Source organism: Falco rusticolus, chromosome Z, assembly GCF_015220075.1.
Source record: "Falco rusticolus isolate bFalRus1 chromosome Z, bFalRus1.pri, whole genome shotgun sequence".
NCBI lineage: Eukaryota > Metazoa > Chordata > Aves > Falconiformes > Falconidae > Falco > Falco rusticolus.
The window spans coordinates 37,656,161-37,679,259 of NC_051210.1; the positions used below are offsets into that span (position 1 = coordinate 37,656,161).

General features: G+C 41.1%; 1 protein-coding gene across 3 annotated transcripts in view; it reads right to left on the reverse strand.

Annotated features, from left to right (window-relative positions):
• The window catches only part of SPIN1 (spindlin 1), a 49,104-nt gene extending 26,246 nt beyond the window's left edge, over positions 1 to 22,858 (reverse strand). The window contains exons 1-2 of one of the 3 annotated variants that reach the window (XM_037373317.1): positions 22,738 to 22,858; positions 22,259 to 22,498 (exon numbers count right to left, since the gene is read on the reverse strand). The gene's annotated coding sequence lies outside the window, so the exon portion shown is untranslated. Of the gene's footprint in view, positions 1 to 21,078; positions 21,524 to 22,258; positions 22,499 to 22,737 lie in introns of those variants that run through there. The other 2 variants (XM_037373318.1, XM_037373319.1) reach the window with 2 other exon arrangements.
• Between the last annotated feature and the right edge of the window lie 241 nt (positions 22,859 to 23,099).

Below are 23,099 nucleotides of genomic sequence, written 5' to 3' on the forward strand. Positions count from 1 at the left end.
AGTATATTGGAACATCACTTAAAATATTAACTATGTGCAAACATGTAAGAGAACTGATGTTTACCTACCAGCCTAGTTTTTCTTTTTATTCTTCAGTGGGGCAGGAAAAAAAGCCCTTTGAACAAACTGTCCAAAGATTCTTCACAAACAAAAGCAGAAGTTGAAACCTGATCCATCAGAGACCTAGAAGTATCTTCTAGAGTTTCCTGCATATAAAAGTTAGGTAGGAATCTCATAACCTGTAAGAAATTCCATAATTAGCTCTCCAGTGTCTGTCCAAATAATTCAAGAAATCACTGTGTGGGAAGCTTTAATGTGCAGTTATGGTAATGAAACCCTACTCTAGGCTACAGAGCTATGAGATCAATGCATAAAAAGCCTTCCCATAGAAAGATTTCTTTTCTAACATGAATTTAAGATCACAGGATAAGGATTACAGGATTAAGGATAGAACAGATCAGTTTGAAGTGCACTAACTGTTAAAAGTTAAGTGAGCCACAACTATTTTCTTGCTGCCCTCACAAATGGTGAGAGGACTACCTTTAGAAAGTACCATGCCTAGATATGAAGAAAGCGCTACACAGAATTAGTAGTTACCCTAGAGAGACTGCCACCCAGAAGTTAAGAAATTGAGCTGGATGTTTCTACCACTTAACATAGAAAGACCTGTAAATGTTCTCTTAGGCTTGACATTATGCCTCAGTGTCATCAACACTACATGCAGCAGCAAAATGCAACTGCCAAATAATTTTAAGTGACAACTTTGACACTGATACTATTAGACATTTTATAACTACACTTCATCACTTGGGTTATATCAGAATTGCCTTATACATTCAAAATTGCCTAGAACTATGCTTCAGATTCTTTTAGGACAGTAAGAGCTGTTAAAAGAAAGTGGGAACAAGAACCCAAAATCATATTTTTGATCAAGTAAATCTGATAGAGAAGCTTGCTTCACAACCTATGTTAAAACTAAGACATTTTCCCCTTGATCTTATTGCAGCAAATTCTGTGCTACTACAAACACTATAAAACACAGCCCATGATCAAATTACAGAACTGCAATATGAACTGTTGTTATCTTGGAGTTTCAGCAGCTTGGGTTACAATGTAACTAATACTTATATTTCACTTAGATGTCGTATTTCAGAGCAATACAAATCTGCTCAAAGAATATGCAAACTAAACAGAACGCAAAGAAGTGGCATACAATACACTGTATCCTGAAAACAATCTAAAATATTTGAACGATATCTAGAAGTTACATTGAAGTACAATTCAGAATCAAGCCCTGGAAGTATCAAGGTTAAATCCAACTTTTGTGCATACAGACACTGCTTTGCAAGTCAAAAAAGGCTTCTAATTTTATTTTTTTTAAAAAAACTTAATTCTTCAGAACTCTGGGAAATTTTTCTTTTACTCTAATGCATGTAAATTATGAACTTTTTTCCTAGTGGCATCCTTGGAACTGGACACAAGGCATTGCTATTTAGTAAGAGTTAAACAAATATTAAAGGCAAAGTCGAACACCCATTACAGTTGCTTCACTCTAATCACATATGGCTTTCTTTATAAAACCACAATTAATTCTTTCCATGTTCTTCAGAGCTCTGCTCTTCTCACGTTTCACAACATTATATATACATGCACAACAACTGTTTTAGAGCTGAGATATGCCTTCATCAGTGCAAAACTGAAGTGGCTATTCATACCACACAAATACATTCAAGCCCTTCTATTGAGGGTATCAGGTTAAGAAGTCTGTGCCACTGTCAGCACCTAACTTGCCTGGCTCTGCCCACTTTATTATGCATCAGTTACCCTTCCAGATTGCCTAGGTCTCTTTATCTGTCAAAACCACTTGTCACCGTACTGTAGTTTCTAAAGCTATCTGCCACTCCAGAATCCTGAATTAAAGCAAACTGGAAGTCTTTCTGTTCTTTCTAAACTTGAAAGACCTTACTTCCCAAGCACTGCCTTACACTCTTTCTGCGTTATCCTTTTCTCCCTGACTTCAGCTAAGACACTTTACCATTGCTTTACACAAATTCCTCCAGTCATTTGACAGCAACCAGTTCAATCAGTTGCTCAGCTATTTTTTTACATAGTTCCTCATATCAATGGTCTCTTGGGATCACTGCAGCATTTTTTTCTGTCCCAGCCTGTTTCTAAAACTAGCTGCAGTACAGGCTTCTCTATGGTTTCTAGTTTCTCACTGAGGTCTACTTGTCACAAATAAAAACTTTGATCCATCACCTCAGAAAAACTCCACAGTTCAGTCAACAACAAACACTGCATAAAGCAGAAAACAGAATACAAACAGAGGAAGTCTCAGTTGTCATCTCCAGCAGCACAACAAACAACATGCTACAGAATTACGGTTGCAATCCTATCCAGCCCACACAATGCTGGATAGACAGAAAACATAGGCGGGGACTTAAGGAGTTCTGCTGCCAAACCCCAGTGAGTCTTTGCTAAGTATGCATGAACAGGAATTGCCCAGTGCTTATTTGTTCAGAGTTGATGTCTTTCATTAGTAGTCCACTAGGTTGTTGTTTTTTTTTAAGTAAAAACATGCTGCGTCCTTATCAAAGATACATATACACACTCTTTATACTCTTCAGTTTCATCTCTTTGATCTAAAGTCTCAAGTATTGGAACAAGAAGGCTACAGTTCTTTCTGCAGAAAAGTATTTTTTACTAGTTTTACTATCATTAAGATAATAAAGCAATTTTGATTAAGTTTTATTACAAGTTCACTCTGAAGAGCTTAAAGCATGCATCCAGAATAAGATACGCAAGTCTTTAATTAATGTCCGATCTCAGGCAGTTGAAAGCAATTGCAAACAAGCCCTCCCAAATTTGAACATGAAGTAGCTTCCAGCATACTTCAACTTACTCATCAATGACCTGGACAAAGGGACAGAGTGTACCCTCAGCAACTTTGCTGATGACATGAAACTGGGAGGGTGGCTGATACCCCAGCAGGCTGCACTGCCATTCAGCAAGACCTGGGCATGCTGGAGGGTTGGGTGGAGAGGGACCTAATGAAGTTCAAAGGCAGTGTAGGGCCCTGTACCTGGACAGGAACAACCCCACACACCACCACAGGCTGGGGCTGACCTGCTGGGAGGCAGCTCTGCAGAGAAGGACCCGAGAGTTCTGGTGGACAGCAAGTTGCCCAGGAGCCAGCAGTGTGACCCTGTGGGCAAGAAGGACAATGGGGTCCTGGAATGCATTAGAAGTGTGGCCAGCAGGTTGAGGGAAGTGATCCTGCCCATCTGCTCTGCCCTGGTGAGGCTGCACCTGGAGTGCTGTACCCAGTGCTGGGCTCCCCAGTTCAAGAGACACTGGGAGCTACTGGAGAGGGCTCAGTGGAGGGCTATGAAGATGATGAGGGGACTGGAGCATCTCCCTGATGAGGAAAGGCTAAGAGAGCTGGGCCTGTGTAGCCTGGAGAAGAAGACTGAGAGGGGATCTTGTTAATGCACAGAAATATCTTAAAGGTGAGTACCAAGAAGATGGGGCCAGACTCTTTCCAGTAGTGCCCAGCAAAAGGGGCAATGGGCACAAACTGCAACACAGGCAGTTCCATCTGAAAAAAAAAAAAGGAAATTCAACTTTTTTACTTTGAGTCCAGAGCCCAGAGCACTGGACTGGGCTGCCCAGAGGTTGTGGAGTCTCCTTCTCTGGAGACGTTCAAAACTTGTCTGGATATGATCCTGTGCAACTTGCTCTAGGTGAATCTGATTTAGTGGGGGTTGGACTAGATTACCTCCAGAGGTCCCTTCCAGCCCTAACACCACGATTCTGTGGCAGACAGAACCACTGACTCACAGCACCACTGTCCCCCAGTAACACAAAGTACTTATATACCTTCTTTAAAAACATATCCCAACCACACTATCATCCTACCAGTCCAAAATGAAATTAAAGGAAGCCATTTTTAATCCCTAATCTTACACCAATGTATTCTGACCAGCTCTTTCAACACTGTTCTTTCCATCATTTTTTAGAGGCTGGATGTTTCTCCAGTTTTAGAACCAGTGGTCCCTTTTCACGTTCCACCCAATTATCTCTCATTTACAATTATATTTGTTAGGCCACCCAAATAATATAAAGCTTACAGATGAAATTCAGTTCATCAGCTACCACCTTTACAAAACTCCAAAGCTGATTATGCTTTCCAGCACTGTCAACTCTTAGTTCACCAACAGTCATTGCAGTGAAGTACCAAATCTTCATCAATGAACCATGTTTGTCAGAAAACTTTAACTGATATTTGGCAAGCCATAAATAAATTTCAGTTAAGTATTCAACAGTTTTAGCCAGCCAACTACAACACAAAGGACACACATAAGCAAGTAAACTGCAATTTCTTACTTTTGAAGTTTAAAAAAGAAAATGTTATTAAAATACTATTTAAAATATTAGTTAAGCTATCCAAATTTTTGTGTTTGTATTTTAAATGAGGGCAATATTTTCCATTACAATACATAAAACTCAACAGCTCACACACTTGATCTTATATTATTAGCCACAACTTCAAGAACAAAAGAGGTGCACAGGATTTGGAAGCGTTTTTTAAATTTCCTTCCAGTTTAAAATAAGTATTTTTTTCAAATTACACAAATCAAACTGTATTAGTTAATACTGGCAGGACTTTGCCTCTTAACAAACACTTTACTAGCCCTAACTTCACCAGCCTTTCTCTCTTGATGAGTGAATACACAACTGAAAATTGTTGAGTTTCCTCACTGTTCAGCAGGAAACATTTAGGATGAAAACAAGCACTGGTCAGAATGCATTTCAAGCACATGTATTCATGCATACTCAACTGTGTACAGCAGAAGAACGAACCATAACAGTTAATTCAAGTGACCTCTTCACCTTACGTGTTTAAAAGGTGCAACAGCTCTAAACCCTGATAGAACTTTGCCAACTTCAGCTGAACACAAAATACGGTTATCACATAAGGCAGATAAGCACTGTGCATACATTAAGCAAGGGACAGTCTTGAGGTATACTGAATGAGGTAACCAACATTTCTAGAGAAAGAGCAAAAAGGTTTCCTATTTTTATTGTTAAAATCAGCAAAATAATTAAGGCTATCAGCTGTAGATCTGCACAAAATCCAATCCTTAACATTGTTCATTCTGACCTTGTTACTATACATTGCTTTGTTGGAACAGTTTAGATATGTAAGTATATGACTACTAATTACACAGGAGTTTCTTCCCTGTTTTCTGCCGCTAAAGAAGTTTCAGAGCAGGAACAGTTCTCACTTAAACTACCTTCTATCACAAGTAATACATTACTTTTTATGCTCTACATGGCACACAACATTTGACAACAAAAACTACTGGCATTAGAAATGCTTCAGACTGTCAATATCCCTTTAGAGGCCAAATATTCCAGCTGTGAACCACGCACTGAACACTTGGCCCCATTTTTTCAGCAACTCAGCATGTCCCTCTTGTGCTTGTTGTAATAGGATCGAAGTATTGCAAAATCCGTCTCAAGCTTCTCTACAATTACAGCTGTTCCTAGAAGGCCTTCAGAAGCACAAGTATTCCTCACGGTAGCTAGTAGTTCCACTAGCAATATACCACAATGTTGATTGTTTCCCCCCCCCCCCCCCCCCCCCCCCAATGAAAAATTATTGTAATTCAGCCTTAGGCATGTGAATTGCATCTCTTTACAAAATAAATCACACGTAAGGCTGGGTGTCTTGCTAGTCCTCTAAATCAGAAGCTAACTTTTCCAGGCTTAAATGTCAACGCCGAAAGGTTCTCCAGATCACCAGTTTTAACACCCAGCTTACGCAAGCATGTTTTAAAACTCTCCATTTACATCACATCTACATTTGTCCACCTGTAAAGCTGGCTGGAATCAAGTTCCTTTGCTGAGGTCTCCTACTAACCCAGTACAAACAACGGGAAAAGGCAAGAGGGATTTAATGTGATCTTGTTTCTGTGAGAAGTAATACAAAGGGATGCCTTTCTGTATTGATGGAGCTGGGGACTGACTATGTCTCTGCTGTAAGAGCTGGTTGAAAACATATCCTTCTGCTTTCTCTTCCCTTAATTTCCCAGGACGCTGACAATTAAAATTACAACTTCACTGACAAGCTGGTGAATTTTACTACTTCTCTTACAAGTCTTTAACATTTGATTCTACTAGTATGTAGGTAGTCAGTGACCTAATAGCATATTATAATACTGGCCCTCAAAGTAAGATGAATTCATCACAGCCTATAATTCTTCATATGACTTAAGAAAAACATAACTAATTTTTGGAGAACAGTGGAAGAACAACAATTTTCTAACAACATGATCGATATAGCCCACATCATTATAAAAAAAGTGTTATGCAAAAAAAATTCTAACGAAAGCCCCTACAAATAAAACTCAAATACAGTTTGAGAGTTGTTTATCAGCATTTTCTTTTACTAGCTTTAAAAAAACACAATTGTTACCTACTCACACAAAACCAAAGCAACAGTTTTTCTAAAAATGTCTACATTATTAGTCTACAGATTTCCCAAATATTCCTGAATTATTCTGTATACTGAAGGCTTCAGATAGATGAGTGCTTTCCCTCTCTCTGCAACATGTATAGTAAAGTCGCATCTTGGGGAAATAGGCCTTTAAAAATTCCTCAAAATGATCATCTATTTCAAGCTGTTTTCTTGACAGTAGGTTAAATTCATTGCAGCTAAAGCATATTTTCCATCTTGTGTTTTCTATTTACTATTCCTCTGTACTTTCCATTTTTATTTTTAAAGTATGATGCCTACAATTCTTCTCTTGAATTTTGTTAACGTGCTTCCATTTTATCTTTGAAATCACTAATGGAACTTGAATGTAAACTAATACAAGGACATGCTATAGGTGGTTTATCAGAACTCCCCCGGAAACCATGTAACAAGTTACATCTACAATAATCTTCTACAGCTGAAGAAAATAACCTTCCTAACAAAATGAACCTCTCAGTGCACACCTAGAATTTATCTATCATACTTAGAGATTCCATAAGTAGGTTAAATTAAGCAATGTTTTGATCTTAAGATAGTGAGCTGATTGATGAAATTAGTCTCTGGTCTGATAAAATGCCCTCACAATACTTCACTATACTGAAGAAAAACATTTCTGTTCTAAGAGATTACACATTTTCTTTCTCAAAATTCACAAAAACTCTTGTAAACATTGTTACAGATCCTTATGGCACAAAATTACCATAATTTAAAAAAAAAAAAGGCAAACCCCGTGAGTAAATACTGATGAGATAGTGACAGATTTCCAGACAGGCAATCTGGTATACAAAGACACCTGAAAACTCACCACATGTTACAAGTGTCCGTAAGCATACCTCAATACTTGCATCATGAACACAGAGAAGATGTGTGTGTGAATGAACTTCAACAGCAAGAACTCCTCCATCTTGCCCTCACAAGCTTTTAACAGCAGTGACTGACTGGACAGCTCTCATCCTCAGGCAGCAATGAAGCATTGCTTATTAGCTCTAATGACCAGAACAATCCAAAGATGTGCAACAATACACTACCAGGTTTTTAAATCAGTTTCCTAAAAAGCGGAAAAAGACCTACAAACAGTTACTGGAAGCTAATGTTAGCTCAACAGAAAGAAATCCCTACAAACAACTGTAAACAAATTTGCATCATTCCAACCCATTAGTGACTGACATTGCTGTTTAAACTGTTCAGAGAAGAACTCCAAACTAATAGAAGAATGATCCTTCACAATGGCAGAAAATTGTGGAAATAAACAGAAATACACTTCAGTAAAATCTGTGAACCTTTGATTGTCCACAGAGTATTCTAGCACAGCTCCATAACAATCTTTCAGCTTGCAGCCTTATTTATCTGTCAGGGATAGAAGTCACTAAAGTGAAAGCAATACAAAACCCCCACTTTTATACTTTGTTTTGTGTTGGGTATAACCAGAATACAGTTCTCTGAACTTGCAGCCTCTGTCACACCTACATGTGTACATGATCCACCAAGTGACCTTTGCAATAGCACTGGAAGTACAGATACACAAAACTGACTCCCCCCCCCCCTCTGCTACCCAATAAGCTAACCAGAGGCCAACTAGTTTTTCCACTTGCAGAATTAAAAAAGATGGAAAGGGGATGATTAACTTTGCTTTCATCAGAAGAAAGGTGTATTTTTACATGCTTTGTTTTTCATCCAAGAAAGAAGTTCCATCAGAGGATACATCATTCAGACCAGTACTGTTGTGCAGGAATTAGCTCACCTCTGTCCAGAGGTTTTTGAAGTTCTGAATCTTCCCTCGATGAACAGACAGGTGCATCTGCAAGAGATTATCATCTTGGCTGACCTAGCACAGCAGTTCACAGATCAAGGCTTCTTGCATTGTTTGGGTCTTTGAATCAACCAGAAACAGTTTGGGAACATCTGATCAAAGCCTTCTTCATTATGTTTAATTATGTGCTGCTCTGTATGTTCCTGGAGTTCTTCAGGGAAAGCAAAAAGACCAGGAGAGGCCTAAAGCCCACCACTAATGCAACTGTACATCAGTGGTTATGGTATTTAACATCCAATGAGCACTAATCTTTACATGCTAAACCTCAAGTCATGCTGGCTGATTAGAAATAAGCACAGTGGTAACACTACACTTTCAGTAAGCCAGACAAGCTATCAACACATCAGATGATTGTTACAATTAACTATAGGCATATGATTTTGCCTGAAAGGGAGAAAAGCTAGTCATGAACACACACAGGGGGGGTGGGAAAAAAAAAAAAAAAAGAAAAAAAAAAAAAAAAAAGAAAGAAAAGAAGAAAGGCACTGACAAAACCAAAGTGACAAATTAAAGAAAAATGAAAATCCTGAGGTAAAAATGGTTGGGAGTGGGAAATTACATACACATGACATCACTAGAATCCAGTAAGGAAAAAAAATCTCTTTTCAATTACAGGTTTGAAGTTTAGGCTCACACTAAATAAAATTAGTTTACTAAAATTCCCTCCAGGCTTAAGAGGTAAAGGACAACTATAGGCCTGCCACTTTAAGAATACATAAATAACATTAACTCAGAAAACAAAAGAAAGCTTAAGTTCTCTATAAAGATATAGTCCAGAAAGCTTTGCAGATTTAGTTTGTTTTTTAGGGTTTATCAACCATAAAGCTAGGTATTGAGCATTTGTCTAATATTAGACTGATTTAAATGTAAGTTTCTTATTTGATCTGCCTCACTTCTTAGCAAGGTCACAACTAGATCTGGTAATAGTTGGCTAAGAGACACAATGACATTTTGCCATATGCTTGCCCTTTGAAAAATTCCTTGTTTCCCATATTAGTCCAAAAAATACATACCAAAAATTGAACACAAGAATACAAAAAATTGGATTTGCAATTTGGTATTAAAAACAGACACACTGGTTTTTTTTGTGTAAGATAGGATAACCTCAATCGCTTACACAAACTAAACCAGATACCGCTTGTGCAAGATAAGATAACCGCCAGATGTCCAGGAACCGACAGAAACAGGACAAACAACCCTATATAAGGACGTATGAGTGAGGGGTCAACTATAGGACAAAGGAGGAAGACTTCTTACTTCGGCCTCAACGACCACCAGGAGGCAGAAAACGACCCCCTAACAACAACTGAAGCATGCGCAGAGTACCTCCACTACTTCATGAACACGGAAGTAAAGATGTATAAAAAGGGACTGTTTGAACTGCTCAGTACGGCAGTTGGCGGAGCGCAGACTCCCCTGCCGTCCAGCGCTGTCTTTGCTCATATTCTACTTGCTATAATTAATAAAATTTTAATTGGATTATGATCCATTGTGGTCTCAATTTATAACACTGTACAAGCCCTATGCTTGCTATTTCTACAGTAAATGCAAGTGAACTTTAAGTTTTGTAATGCAAGTATTTTGTCCTCACTTATGCTCTTACAGATGGGAGCTGACCTAATAGTTTATCATAAGTGTAAGCAAGTTCGCTCAGTTTGGTTTGGTAACAGTTACAAAGACAGGTCCCTGGAAGCCAGAGGGAATGTCTATTTGAAAAAATAAGGTTCTCTGTTCTCTGCTTAAGTGTCTCCTCATAGGGTATACTTAGGTCATCAGCCTTTGTTTGAAGACTAGACTTAATTGCTATTGTGTTAGTCTGAGAAACGTTTCTCCAAAGTCAGAAGGATCACCCAGACATTCTGGAAGAGCAAGCCCAGGGCAAACATACCTAACCTTGCCGTTAGAAGGTAATGAAGTGGTAACTTACTGCACTTAGCTAAGACTGTTACGTTAATTAATCACAGCAAATCACACCCTTGGGTTCACACCTCTTCAGGAGGCCGGCTGATCTTTCCAAGTGCTATTTTAAGTGTACAACAGCCAGTTCTCAACGATTCAGTCTAGTAATGCTGCTATATACACCTTTCACATTGATGGACTTTAAGTTTCACAACATATTTGGGGGGGGGTGGGGGGGGTGGAAATCTGCCGTTTCACAGACCACTTTCAAGCTTTTTAAATCACTAGTAACAAATTATTCTTGGACATGTGTTCTGAGACCTTAGAGCCTAGAGCACATCGAGAAGATGCCAGTGCAACACAAAATTGAAAATAAGTGCAATTAAAATATTTTCCTAAGCCAAACTTCAGAATTTGTGACATCAGTTTTGCAAGAGCAAATATTTTGCTGACATACTTGAAACACTTTTTTCTCTCTAATTCAGCAGGCTTCTACAACTTTATTCATGAAGGCCCACAAACATACTTTGTTTCCTGCATTCAGAGGCGACAGTTCATGCTTTAATAATCATTGATTCTTACAGTCAACATCCAATTTCTTCAGCTGTTCTGTAACTTATTCATAACATTCATTATTTGTCTTTAAGATGAGCAGTGGCAGGCCACCAATTTGGGGGAGAGCACAAGCCAATTACACAGCAATACTTATGTGCTGGAGCACATACCACCTACCAGTTTAAAAGCAGAAAAAAATGCATGTGCATTCAAAATTCTTGTTAGGACAAGCTATTATTCACAGAATTGATCAGAAAGCCAAAATTTGCTATGAACCTCATTTTAAGTAACCAGTAAGGATATTGACAAATAAGTAGTAACTCGGCACTTAAAAGCAAAAAAATCAAGGCCACAAAATGCTGAGAGATCAGGTTAGAAAACAGTTATCCACACTTGCTCTGTGAACAGCCAAAACCATCACAAGCTGCACTATGAGAGCATTCATTTACAGATTTGAGACACACATGCCTAAACCTCTCCCATAATCAACACCATAGTAACCACAATCACGACAGTGTTTAATGAATCAGAGGTATTAACTTGGATCTCTGTTGGACACAGATACTGACTGCCTTCAGCCCGATAAAAATGTAGTTGTGTTTCTTATATCAGCTGGGAGTCGGGGGAGGAATTAGAGTGAAGTTATTGGGTAAACTATGGCCTCCTCCAGCCACAAAAAAATGGACAGGAATTAGAGTGAAGTTATTGGGTAAACTATGGCCTCCTCCAGCCACAAAAAAATGGACAAATAGTATTGGTAGTAATTACTGCAATGAAAGAGTAAACAGTAACGTTCTGCAAACTGAAGCACAATCACACCGATTCAGAGACTCCAAGCTCTACTCAGAAAACAGAAGAAACGTCCCTACACATTTTATTTTTAGAAAAGCTTATAGAAGTCATTAGACAACTTAAAATCAGGAGTGATTTTCATCCTATCTTCACAACAATCAGGAAAAAAAAAACATCAAAAAGAGGGCTCAGGGAAAACTATTTCTTGCCTTTAATCTGTGTCTTGAGAAAGCTGAGCAATCAGTCGTGAACTGAATTAGTCTTAACTATTTTATTCACCTTCAGCCATTTTAGCTTAGATTAAAGCAGTTTTCATACATGTATTCAAGTAACTGTTTACACTGGAAATGCGAATCACAACTAAAAATGCAAGTCTCTTGCTGTGGCTACTAAGCAATAATGTGCTTTTCCTTTTTTCCAGATCACCTGTAGAATATTCACTGACTGTCTACGATGTTAATATGAATCTCAGCCTAAACAGATTATCAGCTTAAATGGTGAATAGCTGCAACAGATGCCAAAGTTGTAATACACAGTAACAGCAAGGCACTGAAAACAAAATTCAGCATTGTATTATGAGTTTTAGCTACAGCTAACTACAATGCTTTTGATAAATTTGGAGGATCACTGGAAAACCAGCACTTAAAAAAAATTGTTACTTGAAGAGTCATATAGCACTAGAGAAAAGGTATCAAGGATTTGTAATAGTATTAAGTACCACAGTCAACACTGGATTCGTCAGTAGGGACAATGGTAACTTACTGAACTGTTGATCTTACTTTTTTCTAAGAAACATAAGAGCCATCAGCATTGTGACATTAAATGGTATTTTCTTTGCTTACACACAGATCTTTCAGACTTTTGGTGGGAAGCACAACACACTGTGCATAAGCTGGGGAGGGGTGTGTGGGGAGAGGCAGGACAATCAGGAAAGAAAAATCAAGCTGTGAAACCAGTTGACTGCCTTAAAGCAGTGCAGACATCAGAACTGACCGATCTTCATACTGCTGGTGCTTTTTAAAACACTTAAGAAAAATACACAAAGTACTAGTTCTGAAACTGGTATGGTATTCACATAGTCATGAAACAAATTAGAAGATCTTGAAGTACTTAAAAGGCTGAAGAACTGTTCCAAGTTTCTCTGAAGAGTTATTTACTGGGCTGTGAAAAAAAAAAGGTACTTTAAGAGATCACCTGCATAGCTTAAATATATTTGAAAATTTTAGAACACTCCTTTTTCTCTATAGCAGCACAAAAGTGTGATAAAATGATGGCAAGAGGGAAGCCAACACTTTAAGAATAAGGACCACCTTGGAATCACTTGGTCCCCACCATACCTTGCTCGTACCGCAGCAAACATGCTCTCCTTTCTTAGACTTTGGTAGTAAGCTCTGATCAAAACCCGTGCTTTGAAATTACTGCACTATGCATGCAGCTTGAATGGAAATGAGAAAGTAAATCAATCAAGATAGTGATACAAGAATTATTTACTTTAAAAAAAGACACATCTAAGTATCTATAATGAAAGACAAAGAATTTGAAAAATGAAGAATGTTAATCAACCCTTACAAATAACATGCAATGCATCCCTACTCTTATTCAGCACTCCATCCTTATCTCCTTTTCTTTTGCTTTGCTAATGGAAGAATCCAGGTGAAGAACAACTCAGGAAGGTCAGTTTTCTGTTTTGGGGCCATTTCTTGTGATCAGATGAGAAGCCACTGTTTCATATTGACACAAGAATTACTTAGTTTAAAAATAAAAAGAGGAAAAAAAAGTATAAAGAAAAAACAAGGAAGAATTTTAAAAATAAAGGATGCTAGTTAATCCTTACAAGTAGTTAACAATATATCATGTATTTATGGTGTCTATTCATTCTCCCTCCACTCTAGGAAATAACAATAAAAATAAAAAGGAGAGCCAAATGGTTAATGAGACTAAACAGAAAATTTCTGGCACTATGTGTGAATCATCCTAATTAGCATACTAGAAAATCCACCCTCAAGCAAAGAAAGCCCTCTCCCCACAAAAAGTGGGTGGTAAAAAGAATACTGTACCTTTAAATGGAGATGAGGCTGAGCTAGTGAGAATTAAGTGTGACTACATGTAATTATAAACAATTACTCAAAGGGAATAAAATGTTTTACCATGTGTTAAGAGGTGTGCTAGCTTTGTGGATTTACCACCCAGCACCCATCTCTGCACAGATACGCAATAAAGAAATTGGTCTGCTCTGTGTGTAGGTCAGCTCTTGCACACGGGGTGAAGAACCCAGACTGGAGATAACAGTAAGAGTGAGAACTTTCAGCAGCAAGATGTAATCTTTTCTGTTTCTAGTTCTGTAACGTAATTTTCTCTCCAGAAAGCTTTATATCTAACCTGAACTAGATTCACCAATATAAACACTTTATTGTGTTTCCTGAGATTCTGCATCAGTCTAGGTATCAGTAACAACAAAAAGTGGCCTCCCAAAAAACCCACATCCCTTCTTCCTTTTGGAAATGCACACACTTATTTGCAGACAGGACTAAATTGTCCCATAGTACTCAAAACAAGGTTGAGTCTATTCAACTGAGAAGCAGAAGGGGAGAAACAGAAATTCAAAAAGGGAAAAGAATGAGGGATCTTCCAATGAAAACAGGATCTCAGAAGGCAGGATATCCTTTCCCATAAAAGTGGGTGAAGTTTTCTAGGAGTCTGTCCTACAGATAAACAGAGCAGACATGAGAACAGATAACCATTCCTCTGCCTTTTATGCTGATTGCTACTTCAAATTTAACCTTATGCCACCCCAGCCCAAGTATAAATCTTTCAGAAATGTGGTTACAAGCCTGACTGAAAATTAGGATGTTTATTCATAGCAAAGTCTCACACTCTCTTCCCTTTTCTGCCTTCAATTAATTTTATATATATGGGGAAAAACAAAACAACCCACCTCACCCTCAAATTAATCCATATAAATTCTGTTCTTCAAGCATATAGCTTAAAAGGACCTGTGATGCAGTGCTTCCTTCACTCCTGGTGCCCCACCAAGGTCACAGCAAGACACTCCTATTTGAAAATGTACTTTTCATCCATTATTAATACAGCCACATGTCCCTAGTGATATAACATAAATTTGTCTCATGTCTCTGCAAACAAACCACAAGTGTAAGTGAGGGTAGGAATGAATCTCCCCCCAACTTGAACAGTTAGGAGAGCCCACGAACCAGAAGACAGTCCGCCTGCCCTCTCTGTCTTATGGCTGGCACCTAACATTAATGTAAAGTATACTTTTACTAAAAAAAAATGGGGGGTGCAGAAGACAGAAGGAATTCACCTGAGGTGTACACTTGCAGTCTAGGGACTAAAAGAGATTTTATCTTTATTCACTGCTAGAGAAGCCTTTTCTTCCTCCCTCCAGCAGCTATGAGTGCTTAGACAGCCACTGTTGAGTGCTCCCTCCTGCTACCAATGTGATGTCAACCATGAGTACCCAACAATCTATGGTTTCCAAGTACATAAAAAAATCTGCATATTCCTTAACCCGAAAAGCACTTTAAGAGTTCAATGTCTATGAAGTCACATGAAAGGCAGAATTTACTGTTAAGCTTTTTCTTTTCATATGCTCTCGTCAAAGCATGGATTTTGGCTGATCATATCTTCCAAAACCAGTTCCACTGACAATAAAACAACCGTTAATGAATTTGTGTGTGATCTTTCACCATTAAGACAAAGAACTTCTGAAGAGGATTAATGAAGAAAGAAGTAATTATATCCATTTAATAAATGCTTAGCTTTCTGCAACTAGAAGGTTTGGAGAAGGAAGTAGTAAATTAATCTCTAATATACTTGCTCCCATTCTGATTTCACTTTGATGTTCAGATCATTGCCTAAACCACACATGGTTATGAAACAGGACAGGCAAAGAATTGTCCAGAATCATACAGACATAGCCAACTGTCTTCCAAGTGTAGTTATACAAGTATCACAACCTACATTCTCCAAGTGTTATTTTTATTTATTTTTATCATTCCTAGAAAATTGAATAAAGACAGTCTAATCTGCAGACATTTTTACAGTTCAAGCTGAAGATCAGAGAAGTTCCAGACTTGCAGAAGAACAGACACAGTACTTCTCCATATATAGTAAGTACTTAACCTCTGCATACTAGAAAGCACTTTACTGAATTTTAGCAGACATTTTTTGTCAAGGCATTTGGATAAAGGTTATCAAGAAAACAGCAATGTCAGCAAGGAACAATTCTAGAACATGCCTTCTCCTATGCTACTTGACTCTCAACATTTTCATTGAATACAGAAAGCTGGAAATTTTGATATTTAAAAATCACAACAGCAAACCCAAGATTATACACCAGACTTAAGCTACCTTTGTTTTGAATACTAGGGAAGAATTCTGTATAAGGAACATAAATACTAAATTGGGAAAATGAGTTTTGCAACAGAAATAATTATTTGATTTTAATAAATACCAGACCAGAAATCTATCATCTAATAAATCTTTTAGTTCTTACTCACCTGGGCTAAGACACTATGATCCAGTAAAGTTAATTTTTACATTTAAATTGGATTAATACAAGTTCACAGGGAAAAAAAGTTGGGTTGTTTGGGTTTTGTTTTTTTTTTGAAAGGGAGTAAAATTCAAGTCTGTATAGGTGAAATTGTATGGACTTCAACAAGATGGCACAGACCAGCCAGAACAGCTTACTATGCTTTAGAACAAGTTGAAGAACATAATTGGAAAAAAATTACTGATTTTATATAGGACTCACCACATCTGGGTAGAGTGGTATCATTTTAAGAAGCCGCATCAGTGGTGGCCATTAAATTTCCAGGTAATGTTACACTTTATTGCTCTGTTAACTAGGTTGTAAAACAGATAAAACATACAAACATTCCCTGTATTCACTTACTAATTGTTCTGCTCCAACAAGAATCTAAGAGAGAAAAAGCAACACAATGGTTAGGAATAAAAAGCCTCTAAGGTACACATTCAGAGGGAACTGTCATCTTAATAGGCTACTCCCAAAGTTAAATAATTATTTGCCAAGATCAGGATCTCAGGATTCAAGACTACCTCTGAACAATTAGAAAGACTCTCTGAAAACGAAAGGATGGAAGATCCACCAGTGACATTAAAGCAGGCAACAGATTTTATTAAGAGTACTTTCATTCCAAACTTGTGCATAAAAGCAGTCTTACGACTTCACCAGACAGGTTCCCCAACACTCTGACACTAAAACAAACATCCTGAAACCAGCATTAAAGGACAATTAGGTTACCACACACTACCAGCCCCTCAAGAAAGGCAGCTGCAGTGATTGAACCTAAGGCCCTTCTGCTGAAGTAGCTGGCACCGTTAGAAAGGGACTACCAGACCCAATGCAGTCACAGACTAGGACTTGCATACAGCTGGGCCAGAAGTGGTGAAGTGAAAACAAAGCGATGATTTCAAAGACAGCAAGTGGACTCAACAGTTCGTCACCATGATACTAGTGTTCTCCTTGTGCAAGGCCATCGTAATCAGGAATGTGATAACAGCTGGAAAATTCACGGAGAACTGCAAAGGAGTACCTAAAATGATACAACTCCATTTTGTTCAAACTAACATACGGAGCCAGAGTTCTAAAGCTCAGCAGTCATTCTGTGTAAGTTAAGTACTTACTAAACGATTGAAATCCACAGAACTGCTCTTGATATAAGTAACTGCTCTCACCAGTACCTGTAGGTGCAGACCTTGAATACTGTATCGGAATATTCAACGGTAACATTTAATAACAAACAAACCCACCCAGCAAGCAAGCAAACAAAACTCAAGCAAACAGGACAACCCAGAGCTAATCAGCTCTTGAGGATTTATAAGCTTTATAGTCTTACCAAGAAGACTACAAAAACCTACTTGTTAAGTGCTTACAGTATACTCCCAGTAACCCCTATTCTGCAAGCAGATCTCAACAATATCTGAACCGCTTTGCAATAACTGCAAAATTAGAATATGATTACATAGTAATTAAGGCTAGCAGTCACCACAAGTAATGATGACAATTTCTATACATTTCAGCATTTTGTGGACCTGTTTCAAGAAAGTTTCCAAGCAAGTCAAACATATAGCATAGATTTACTGCAGTTTCACAATATATATTACAGGAAAGAAACCTATAAAGGTTAAGTTGGATTTGTAGAACCATTCTCCACAATCTGATAGCCAAATCAATCCGTCTCCCGAATTCCACATGCCATCAGCAAATACACACTTTACACTACAATGGAAACTTAACTGCAACCCCCACACACGATGAAAGCAGGAATTTTTAATTACAATATTTCACTATTGCTTGAAATGGATCCGTGATGAGACACTTCATCTCTACAATCAACTGTCCATAGATAAACAGCAATCAGGTAGCTATGCTGTTTCAATGAACTCAACATTTATCCATGTCATAGAGATGTGGAAGGACCCAGTCTGCACATTTATACAAGGAAGTTCTAATTCCTCATTCTTTTAAGTCACATGGTATGCTGACACCTAAGTAGTATCTGGATAGGAAGTGGGGCACATCTTGATATGCAGAAAGTACTTATTAGGAAAACCAGTGTCCAGAAGGATCAGCACTCACCTTCCAACCATAAAGCCACTGAACTCTGGAGAGCAGTAAGAGAAGGGAAACGATAAAACCAACAAATAAAAAAAAAAATCTCAGAGAGAAACAAGCTATCTAACCACACAACAGGAAATAAATTTCCATAATAGTGATTTTCTCCCTTCGTTCAGCTTCAGTGAACAGCTTTTGAAAGATGTTTTTTAAACCACTTTGCTGAGTCAGTTCTAGCCATCTGCAAAAACATACTCTCATGCCATACCATTAAGAAGTTAAGTTTGATCTTTCCAATACCTGGGGAAAGAAAGGAACGGAAGCATGGGAAACCAAAATGAAAGCATGAAGAGTTTACAGCAACAACCTTCATTCTAAAAAGAGAAAAAAAAATGGCTGCTTGTTTTCTTCAGAAAACAGAATCTTATTGAAAAATCTTTCATTTGTCAAACATTAAGCAAATTATGCACTACATTAAAAACCACTTTAAAACAGCTGTTGCATCAGCTATATGTTCACAGATCTGAACATGTCAAAGAGTGCAGCTTTGCAGCAGATAGCAAGGAGAGATACAGCGTAATAAGTCAATGGAAGAACACTAGTCAGACTAAGAAAATAAACGAAGAGTATTGAAGAATAAGAGGAACTAGAAGTGTTTATTACCCTTCGGACCTTTTATTTTAATTGGTAATTTCATAAATATTTAGAACTACACCGAGTCATGATTTTATTGATCAAAAGGTGCATTGAAAAGTATTTTTTGTTAAAAGAAATCAGTTAATTTTAACACTGTCCAGCAAGCTGATCACTGAGACTGCCTTTCTTGCAGTTGTCTTCGTCAGTCTCACCTCCCAATAGGAAAAAGTAAACAGTTTTGGAAAATTAGATTTTACTAGTAGCAGGGTTTTAATTTGGTCAAACACTACCTAGTTTTACCCACAATGACAAAAACACTCTAGTGTCTTCACTTGGTGATACCAAAGACACAAGGCAAGTTCTTAAACTAGGTCAGCTATTCATGGGATATGAAGGCCCATAATACTGATTTTTGACCAAACCAACACAACCAAGACCAAAATCTAGGTGTCATGGAGAAGAACCCAATTGCAAGCTATAGCAAAGATGCTACTGGCAAAAAACTTCACAAAGTTAATGAAGTAGAGCTGAATTTTACAGAATAAAATTCAGTTCTAGCAACAAAACTACAATGTACCAGAGTTAACAAATGTGACTATTTTTAAGTGGTCCATTATTTAAACGGATGTGTTGCGGATAGTCTATTATTTTGCTCTTCAGCCTAAGAATCAGCTTAAGTATCCAAAGGCCTATTCTGAGAGAGAAGCTGCATACCTCAGTACATTTCACACTTAAGGACAGCATAAATTTCAACATTTGGTGTCTATCGTAATGAATGACTAATTAGCTACAACTAGTAAACTATTCTAGCTTTACCAATATTGCCTTCAGGTTGTTAAATGTTAAAAAAAAAGTGACTGTTGCAGGGATCTACTCAAGTTACAGGCTTTTGCTCGGACTTTTCCATCTAGAAGTAGTACAGTTGGCTCAGAAGCCATGACGTAGGTACACATTCCAAAATGATCTTGTAACTTGGATGACTCCACTCAAGTCTTAATGTTGCTGTAAGCTTATTATTATAAATTATTTTCTCCTCACCTCCAATTAATCAACGCTTTTTAACGGGGATGAAAAAAGTAGCAGAAAAAAGTATTGATATATGATACTTAATTCCAGCATGAAAGTGGAGTTTTTATTCCTGTCTCAGTAAAAGCTGTAATGCCATGCCAGTGCTCCTCCACTAGAAGCTTCCAAAGCAAAGTAGACAAAGACAACAGAGCTAGGACATTTGTTACTTCAGGGCTGCGCTCAGATATTAACAGAAGCCAGGGCTATTTATGTGTATATGATTATATTTAAAGACACGGCCTTTATTCAATCTTTGAAAAATTAAACATGTACTATGAATTAAGTAACATGTCTAGAAAGCAACATAAAGCATCATGTCTTTGCTCCTTCAGCATTCACCCTTAACTTCCAACCTATATATAAATCTGTTCCGCAGCAGATCACTTTAGATACCCTCAACAATGTACCTTCAAATGTTATTTTGGTTTTACATCATAAACAAGCAAAAAAATAAGCCATATTCATCAAAGCCAGAAGAGGGTGCTCTGAATAACTGAGGTGGGGGGTACTGAACTGAGCAATTGCCTTGTGTTAGCAGAGGTCAGAAGCATGCTGTCTTGTTTTAGTTTGGGAGCTCACTTAAGTTCACAATGCCATGTCTTTTTTTAAAAAAAACCTTCAGCTCTCCTTTTAAGCAAAAAGGAAATGCTTCGGTTTATGCTATTGTCATCACAAGGGCAAATTAATGTGACAGAAAACTAGCAACACAAAGACCTGTCAAGTGTTAATTCCAGTTTTTATCCCACAATTTCCAAGCTGCTTAAGATATGGACAAGGAGGTACAGGGAATGCCAAGAAATCAAAAAAGCCTATGCTACGGTTTTTACCTACACAATGCCTATTCTGACATAACTAGTTCAGGTCTTTCTAATGTGACTGTGCTGAGTTGACACCTTATACCGAACTACGTCCTCAAATGAAAGAAAACGGCCCTGGATCATTCCGCAAGTGTAACACAGTATTCATCTCTGCCAGCACTCCCCCCACCCAAAAAGAGAAAAAGATACGCACATTCCAATCAAGCCTCTCTCAGCGGGGCTCACCCAGTTCCCCCCCCCCCTTCCCTCCCTTCCTCCCTCACCCCAGGCCTTGCCAGGTTCCGAAATCCCCTTTGATTTTAGGTTTCATTTTGTTGTAAACAGCAAAACGAAAGGAGAAAGCCTCCAAAGCGAGGATCCTTACCCTTGAAATCCCGCCATGCGCGCAATAAGAAGGGTGAATTGTTTTTCCTCTTTTTTTTTGGATGGGAGATGAGGGGGGAGGGGGAAGAAACAAAAGCCTAAACAGAGGAAAAGCTAAGCGGCGGAGGCAGAGGGAGAAGGCGGAGACCCTGGTGGAGGAGCAGGGCGAGCGTCAGCCATGTTGTGTGTGTGTTGGTCCAGTATTTACAAACCTGCAGCTGCAGCAGCGCTTGGAGTCTGGGAGCGCGGGGAACGAAGGGAGGGAGAGAAGAAGGCGAGGAGGGAGGAGAGGCAGGCACAGAGAGAGGGAAGGGAGGGAGGGAGGAGGAGAAGGCGGCAGCAGCAGACAAAGGATCCCAGCGCAGCCCGAGCGGAGCGCGCACACACTCACGCACACACACGCGCACTCGGGCCGCCTCGCACCGCGGCAGCGCAGCCCGCAGCCCCGCCGCTGCCAGCCCGGGGCGGCGGCTCCCCCTACGGCTGCCGCGGCGCGGCCCGGCCCGCTCCGGCCCCGCCGCACTCACGCCCCCTTCGCCCTGCTTCCCCGCGGGGGCCCGGGGCACGCTCCCCCCGCCTCCGCCTCCCCTGGCGTGCGCTGCCGAGGGGGATGCTTATCTGCCGGCAGCCCCTCGGCGGGCCCCAGCCCACATACAATAGCGCCGCAGAGGCGGGGGGGGCGGGGCGGCCCCGACCCCCGCGCTCCGGCAGGGTGCGGAGGGTGGATGTGCAGCGGGACCCGTGCCAGGGAAGGGCGGCAGCCCACCGGAGCCCGGAAAGGTGGGGGGTGCCAGGCAGCCAGGGCGCTGCGGGGGAAGGGAGGGCAGACACGGCAACACGAGCCCAGGGCCCCTGCGGCACCGCTGCCGCCCGCCTCCTGCGTCTTCCGGGCGCGCCGCCGAGGCGGGGGCCGGAGGTGGTACCGGAGGGGCGCCGGACCACGGCAGAGGAGGGGACGCGGGGACGGGACGGGACGCCGCGGGTGGATACATGTCAGCCCCGGGGGAGGGGAGGCGAGGCGAGGCTGGGCTGGGAGCTCCGGTTCCCCCCACAGCGACTCCCTCTGGCTCTGCCAGGTACTGGGCCGGGCCAGGCCAAGGGCGGCGCGACGGGCTGCGCTCGCCCCCCCCCCCCCCCCCCCGCTTCCCTCCCCTCCCCCCCCGCCTTCCCCGTTCGCTCACCTGCCGGCGGGACGGGCGTCCGGGGGTACCAGGCGGGCGGCCCAGGGGTGCCAGCGCTGCAGCCGCGGCTCTCTGCCTGGCCAGGCCGCTCAGCTCCTCTGCGGTGGCAGCGGGGACGGCCGCTCCCCTTGTCTCGTTTGCCCCCCTCCGCCGCCGCTGCCTCCTGCTCGCCTCTGCCACATTTGGATCCCTCTTACCCTACGCGAACTCCACCGCCAGGATAGAGGCCTCCTCACCTTCCTGCCAAATAGTGAGCCGCCCGCATCGAGCCGTTCAAAACACAGGGCCGGGCCCCGCCCTCCTCCCCCGCCCAGCCCCCTCCCGCCGGCACGCAGGCGCACTGCGGCTCCCAAACTGCGACAGGAGCGGAGGAAGCGCTTTCCCTGTCCCGCCCGCCGTCGCCGATCGCAGCGCGCCTGCGCGCCCGCGGCCGCTGCCCGCCGCTCGCCTGCCGCCGCTTTGCCCTGCCTGCTACCCACCATCACGGCGGCGCCGCGGGCCGCTCCTGGAGCCTTCCGGCGGGTCGCCGAGTGCCAGGCCTCCTCGAAACACGGCCCGCCCGGCCCTGAGGTGGCGGGCGGCCCTCGCCCCGCCTGCCTGCCCGCCCGCTCCGCTCCGCAGCGCGCCCAGCGCCGCCTCACGGGCGGGCCGCCGCGGTCAGTGGTGGCGGTGCCGCTCACCAGCAGCGGCTCCTCCCCGGGCAGGCCTTGGGGCCGCGGCCTACCTGGGGCCCAGGGCCATGGCTGCTGCTCTGCGGGTTTTCCTGGGGCCCAGCACTTTCCAGTGGGTTTCTGCGGTGTCCCGGGTCATCTTCCAACCCTCAGTGTGTAGGTGATCTGGG